A 6,638-nucleotide genomic window follows, 5' to 3' on the forward strand; every position below is an offset into this window, starting at 1 on the left:
TGTTTTTCAAACAATTAGTATGCATGTGGAGAGGGAAGGTTCTGGGAGTGAAGCCACACTTTTTAATGAGGGAAAGGATATAGATGTCCTTAAGCAGAAGGGGACATCAAACTCCAGGAATTTATTTTTCCCTTCATACCTTATCTTTCTCTCCTGACACAGAGAGCTGCAGTTCTTTCTCTGGGATTTTGCTCTTGGAGTCTTTAGGGACCCATAAGTCATAAGGAGTGGGCCTTGGAGGTGTACTGCAAAAGAAAATGTGGGCACAGTGTCTTCCATTGGTTTTGGGTTCGAAAGCTCAAATTCTGAGGTCTATGGTTCTGGTTCTGGAGGTTAGGGGTCAGAGACCATGGCTACAATTGTGTCTCCTGGCCATGGCACTTTCTTCTGAAATCAATGGCTATTGAAGAGTTTGCAAGTAGATCCTGAATGTTCACACTCTTCTTTGCCTATACCTTGGAATTCAGATTTCTGCATATTGTCATTTATCTTTGTACTTCAGTGTGAAGAATCCAGATGATATTCACCCAGAGTGTAGTTTGTGTAATATTAAAGATAAAACTATTTTCCCAAATATTTTTTAAAAATCAGCATTTTTCTCTTTTCTCTTTTCAGCTTTCTTAGTTTCTGTGCATATTTTTATGTTTCTTGATAAAAGTAATGACTCCAGTTCACTTGACATGGTTGGCACATCTTGTCATTTATTTGGATTATTTCATTTAATTCATATGATGACTGCCTCTTGCACAAAGAAAAACCATTTTTTTTCCTTGACACAAGCTCAAAATAGTTATTCTGCTGAGGGCATGTTGACTTAACATGTTAGAACAGAATTATACAGAGCTCTAGTTCAATGAATTATCAAAAATAAATAACTCTTCTCCCTCAAAAAAATAAATAAATTTGAAAAACACTAGATGAATGAAAGTAAAGCTGGTTTCTTTACTATAAATTTTATGTGAGCTTTTAATATTCTAATATACATCATGACTCTTTTAAGAATGGAATATAACTTGGAATGCATCCCAAACACTTTTACCCCTAGGATATCTTGAAGGACCAGAGTCCCATTAAACATACTCTAAAGCAGCGGTCTCCAACCTCTTTGGCACCAGGGACGGGTTTCCTGGAAGACAATTTTCCCACGGACCGGGGGTGAGGGGGTGGGGATGGTCCAGGCCGTAATGTGAGCGATGGGGAGATGGGGAGCGGCAGATGAAGCTTCGCTCACTTGCCCTCCTGCTGTGCAGCCCGGTTGCTAACAGGCCATGGACTGGTACTGCCCTGTGGCCTGGGGGTTAGGGACCCCTGCTCTAAAGCCATGCATTAAGCCATGCATCCAGTTGAACATGGGTAATTTTTATTAAATTGTGGTTTTCAATGTTAGCGATCTAATTTTTGGAAGTTTCAAGATGTATTCATTTTCAGTATTTTAAATAGTTATTGCATAAGAAAGAAGGCTTTTCAGATTTCAAGTTTCAGTCTTACCCAGTCCTCTTTCTCACTCGCCAGAGTGATAATAGTTTCTTATAGTCTCTTTCAATGTATGTGTTATGTGTCATCAAGGTATTTTATCTGAGCTCATACAAGTACGATAGGTTTAGGTAACTGACACAAATTCATGGTTGTGTGTGTGTGTGTGTGTGTATCTAATCAATTTGAATTCTAGAATCTTTTAATTAGATTTCACATAGGCTAAATCCTACCTGATGCAAACAGGAGGTTAGGAGTTGCTAGTCCTTTGGGGAAAAACACGTATACCAAATTGCCTAGAAAATTATGCTAAATGGATAAGCAGGAAGAAGCATAATATATTTCAGTAGACATGAATGCAATTAATGTTTATATAAAATTCCAAATGGGAAAGCATTTAAGAAAATATGACAAAATTTGGGCACTCATGATATACACTGTGTGAAATAGGTAGGCTCTTTCTCACTATTTCCCTTATGTACCTTCGTGTATCTGAAGCGACACCATCTTTGAGGCAGGAGATAGATGGGCTCCAGGCTAGATATTTACAACTGGCCTCCTGTTCACACCTCCTGGGGTGAGAAGAAGATGAGCTCCAGGCCAGACATTCATTACCAGCCCCCTATTTACATTTCCTGAGGTGATAGACAAACGGTCTCCAGGACTACATGTTTATGACCCGACTCCTGTCTATATTTTGAGATCTGCACCTTGATATAAGAAACAGTAACAGGAATAAGGTAGATAACTGGACACTGGGCACTATTATGGCAGGGACAGAGAGGGGCTAAACCCTGTGAAAGAGGTCATACTTTTCCCATCCTTGGGGCAAGGGAGACACTATGCATGCACAAAAGGCTTCATGGGGTCAAAAAGGCAGGGGATGCCAGACCACAGTCAGCCCTATCTTCCTCCCAGAGGCCTTTACGATGAAATCCATCTTGACTGAGGGATGCGTGTGCACCCAGGGGAGGGTCCAAGGGCAAATTAGCCATGGGGGTCAAAACAATACTATTGGCCAAGAAGAAGACAGACACCTGGCAAACTGCCCCCTTAAAGAGAATTTAATCTGAGATCCGGAGGAAGATGGCGGAAGAATAAGATGCGGAGATCACCTTCCTCCCCACAGATACATCAGAAATTCATCTACACATGGAACAACTCCTACAGAACACCTACTGAACGCTGACAGAAGACCTCAGACCCCCCAAAAGACAAGAAACTCCCCACATACCTGGGTAGGACAAAAGAAAAAAGAGTAAACAGAGACAAAACGATAGGGACGGGACCTGCACCAGTGGGAGGGAGCCGTGAAGGAGGAAAGGTTTCCACACACTAGAAGCCCCTTCGCGGGCGGAGACTGTGGGTGGCGGAGGAGGAGAGCTTCGGAGTAGCCGAGGAGAGCACAGCAACAGGGGTGCGGAGGGCAAGGCGGAGAGATTCCCGGACAGAGGATTGGTGCCCTCAGGCACACACCAGCCCGAGAGGCTTGCCTGCTCGGCCGCCGGGGCGGGCGGGGCTGGGAGATGAGGCTCGGGTATCGGGTTTCGGTCGGAGCGCAGGGAGAGGACTGGGGCTGGCGGCAGGAAGAGAGCCTGAAGGGGTTGGTGCGCCGTGGCTAGCCCGGAGGGAGTCCTGGGAAAAAGTCTGGAGCTGCCGAAGAGGCAAGAGACTTTTTCTTCCCTTTTGTTTCCTGGTGCGCGAGGAGAGGGCATTAAGAACGCTTCTTAAAGGGGCTCCAGAGACGGGCGTGAGCCGCGGCTGAAGGCGCAGACCCTGGAGACGGGCGTGGGACGCTGGGGCTGCTGCTGCCACCGCCACAACGCCTGTGGGCGAGCGCAGGTCACTGCCCACCTCCCCTTCCGGGGAGCCTGTGCAGCCCGCCACTGCCGGGGTCCCGGGACCCAGGGACGGTTTCCCCGGGAAAGCGCGAGGAGCGCCTCGGGCTGGTGCAATGTCACGCCGGCCTCTGCCGCCGCAGGCCCGCCCCGCACTGCGTGCCCCTCCCTCCCTCGGCCTGAGTGAAACAGAGCCCCCAAATCAGTGGCTCCTTTAAACCTGTCCTGTCTGAGTGAAGAACAGATGCCCTCCGGCGACCTACGTGCAGAAGCGGGGCCAGGCCCAAGGCTGAGACCTGGGAGCTGTGTGAGCGGAGAAGAGACAGGGAAATCTCTCTGTGCAGCCTCGGAGGCAGTGGATTAAAGCTCCACGGTCCACTTGATGTGCCCTGCGTCTGTGGAGTGCATGAATGGACAGCGAATCATCCCAAATTGAGGAGGTGGACTTTGAGGACAAGATTTAAGACTTTTCCCCCTTTTCCTCTTTTTACAACAAATTATCCCAAATTGAGGAGGTGGACTATGAGAGCAAGATTTTCGATTTTTTCCCCCTGTTCTCTTTTTGTGAATGTGTATGTGTATGCATTTGTGTGAGATTTTCTCTGTATAGCTTTGCTTCCACCATAGGTCCCAGGGTTCTATCTGTCCTTTTTTTTTTCCTTTTTCAATAATTACTTTTTTATTTTTAATAATGCTACTAAAATTTATACTTTATTCTATTTTACTTTATCTTCTCTCTTCCTTTTTTTCTACCTTCCCTTCCTCCCTCCCTCCCTCTGCCCCTTTCTTTCTTTCTTTCTTTCCTTCCTCCCTCCATCCCTCCCTTCTTCCTTTCACTCTTTCTTTTTCTTTCCTTCCTCCCTCCTTCCCTCCTTTCTTTCTTTCTTCCTTCCTTCCTTCCTTCCTTCCTTCCTTCCTTCCTTCCTTCCTTTCCTTCTTCCTTTCTTTCTCTCTCTCTTTCTTTCTTCTACTAATTATTTCTTTCTACTTTTTCTCCCTTTTATTCAGAGCCAGGTAGATGAAACGTTCTTGGTACTGCAGCCAGGAGTCAGTGCTGTGCCTCTGAAGTGGGAGAGCCAACTTCAGGACACGGGTCCACAAGAGACCTCCCAGCTCCACATAATATCAAGGGGTGAAAATCTCCCAGAGATCTCCGTCTCAACACCAGCACTGAGCTTCACTCAATGACCAGCAAGCTACAGTGCTGGTCACCCAAAGTCAAGCAACTAGCAAGACAGGAACACAACCCCACCCATTAGCAGAGAGGCTGCCTAAAAACATAATAAGGCCACAGTCACCCCCAAACATACCAACAGACGTAGACCTGTCCACCAGAAAGACAAGATCGAGCCTCAACCACCAGAGCACAAGCACTAGTCGCCCCCACCAGGAAGCCTACACAACCTACTGAAACAACCTTAGCCACTGGGGACAGACACCAAAAACAATGGGAACTACGAATCTGCAGCCTACAAAAAGGAGACCCCAAACACAGGAAGATAAGCAAAATGAGAAGACAGAAAAACACACAGCAGGTGAAGGAGCAAGATAAAAACTTACCAGACGTAACAAATGAAGAGGTAATAGGCAGTCTACCTGAAAAAGAATTCAGAATAATGATAGTAAAGATGATCCAAGATTCTATTTCCAAGATCCAAAATCTTGGAAATAGAATAGACAAAATGCAAGAAACAGTTAACAAGGACCTAGAAGAACTAAAGATGAATCAAGCATCGATTAACAACACAATAAATGAAATAGAAAAATACTCTAGATGGGATCAATAGCAGAATAACTGAGGCAGAAGAACAGATAAGTGACGTGGAAGATAAAATAGAGGAAATAACTGATGCAGAGCAAAATAAAGAAAAAAGAATGAAAAGAACAGAGGACAGTCTCAGAGACCTCTGGGACAACATTAAACACACCAACATTCAAATTATAGGGGTTCCAGAAGAAGAAGAGAAAAAGAAAGGGACTGAGAAAATATTTGAAGAGATTATAGTTGAAAACTTCCCTAATATAGGAAAGGAAATAGTTAATCAAGTCCAGGAGGAACAGAGAGTCCCATACAGGATAAATCCAAGGAGAAATACGACAAGACACATATTAATCAAACTGTCAAAAATTAAACAAAAAGAAAAAATATTAAAACCAGCAAGGGAAAAACAACAAATAATACACAAGGGAATCCCCATCAGGTTAACAGCTGATCTCTCAGCAGAAACTCTACAAGCCAGAAGGGAGTGGCAGGACATAATTCAAGTGATGAAGGAGAAAAACCTGCAACCAAGACTCCTCTACCCAGTAAGGATCTCATTCAGATTTGATGGAGAAATTAAAACGTTTACAGACAAGCAAAAGCTGAGAGAGTTCAGCACCACCAATCCAGCTTTACAACAAATGCTAAAGGAACTTCTCTAGGCAAGAAACACAACAGAAAGAAAATACCTACAATAACGAATCCAAAACAATTAAGAAAATGGGAATAGGAACATACATATCAATAATTACCTTAAATGTAAATGGACTAAATGCTCCCACCAAAAGACACAGATTGGCTGAATGGATACAAAAACAAGACCCATATATATGCTGTCTACAAGAGACCCACTTCAGACCTAGAGACAGATACAGACTGAAAGTAAGGAGATGGAAAGAGATATTCCATGCAAATGGAAATCAAAAGAAAGCTGGAGTAGCAATTCTTATATCAGACAAAATAGACTTTAAAATAAAGACTATTAGAAGGGACAAAGAAGGACACTACATAATGATCAAGGGATCGATCCAAGAAAAGATATAACAATTGTAAATATTTATGCACCCAACATAGGAGTACCTCAATACATAAGGCAGAAACCAACAGCAATAAAAGGGGAAATCGACAGTAACACATTCATAGTAGGGGATGTTAACACCCCAGTTTCACCAATGGACAGATCATCCAAAATGAAAATAAATAAGGAAACACAAGCTTTAAATGATACATTAAACAAGATGGACTTAATGGATATTTATAGGACATTCCATCCAAAAAGAACAGAATACACATTTTTCTCAAGTGCTCATGGAACATTCTCCAGGATAGATCATATCTTGGGTCGCAAATCAAGCCTTGGTAAATTTAAGAACATTGAAATTGTATCAAGTATCTTTTCCGACCACAATGCTATGAGACGACATCAATTACAGGAAAACATCTGTAAACAATACAAACACATGGAGGCTAAACAATACACTACTCATTAACGAAGTGATCACTGAAGAAATCAAAGAGGAAATTAAAAAATACCTAGAAACAAATGACAATGGAGACACGATGAC

This window comes from Mesoplodon bidens, assembly GCF_964165515.1.
Source record: "Mesoplodon bidens genome assembly, chromosome: 5".
Taxonomy (NCBI): domain Eukaryota; kingdom Metazoa; phylum Chordata; class Mammalia; order Artiodactyla; family Ziphiidae; genus Mesoplodon; species Mesoplodon bidens.